Source organism: Carlito syrichta, unplaced genomic scaffold, assembly GCF_000164805.1.
Source record: "Carlito syrichta isolate Samal-C Ts95f unplaced genomic scaffold, Tarsius_syrichta-2.0.1 Scaffold302218, whole genome shotgun sequence".
NCBI lineage: Eukaryota > Metazoa > Chordata > Mammalia > Primates > Tarsiidae > Carlito > Carlito syrichta.
The window spans coordinates 578,416-578,980 of NW_007246314.1; positions in this window are offsets into that span (position 1 = coordinate 578,416).

Consider the following 565-nt stretch of genomic DNA (forward strand, 5'->3'; position numbering starts at 1 on the left):
CTCACCTCAGCCTCCCAAAGGCACGGGATTACAGGCTGAGCCACCAAGCCCAGCTGATATTTTTCTTAAATGAAGAATAATGCATCTGTATTGGGAGAGAGAGCAAGGCTGAAAAAAAAAAAAACCTCTGGGCATAAAATCTACTGAATGGATACAATGCAACATAAATTTAGCAAATCTGATAATTCTTCCCTAAGTAGTTAGAACTAGGAAATAAGAAAGAGAAAGACTTCTACATTGGTAGATTCCTAGGTACATATATATTTGAACATTTCATCCAACATCTGAGAGAGTTTGAGAGCAAATCTGACAGGTGAAAAATTCCAGAAGAGATAAAATGCCTAAATGGCAATAAACAGTAGATAATGTCTTAAGTACTTTAGACAGCTTCAGTTAATTAATTTCCTGTGAGCCAATGAGGTCCTAGAGCAATGTCCTGGGTGCTAAAATACTCACTAAAATATCACAAGTCAAAACAAAACAAAAACCTGACATTTCTAAATAAACTAAATTATCTTAAGAGTATTAAACACAAGCTGGGCTCGGTGGCTCAGCCTGTAATCCC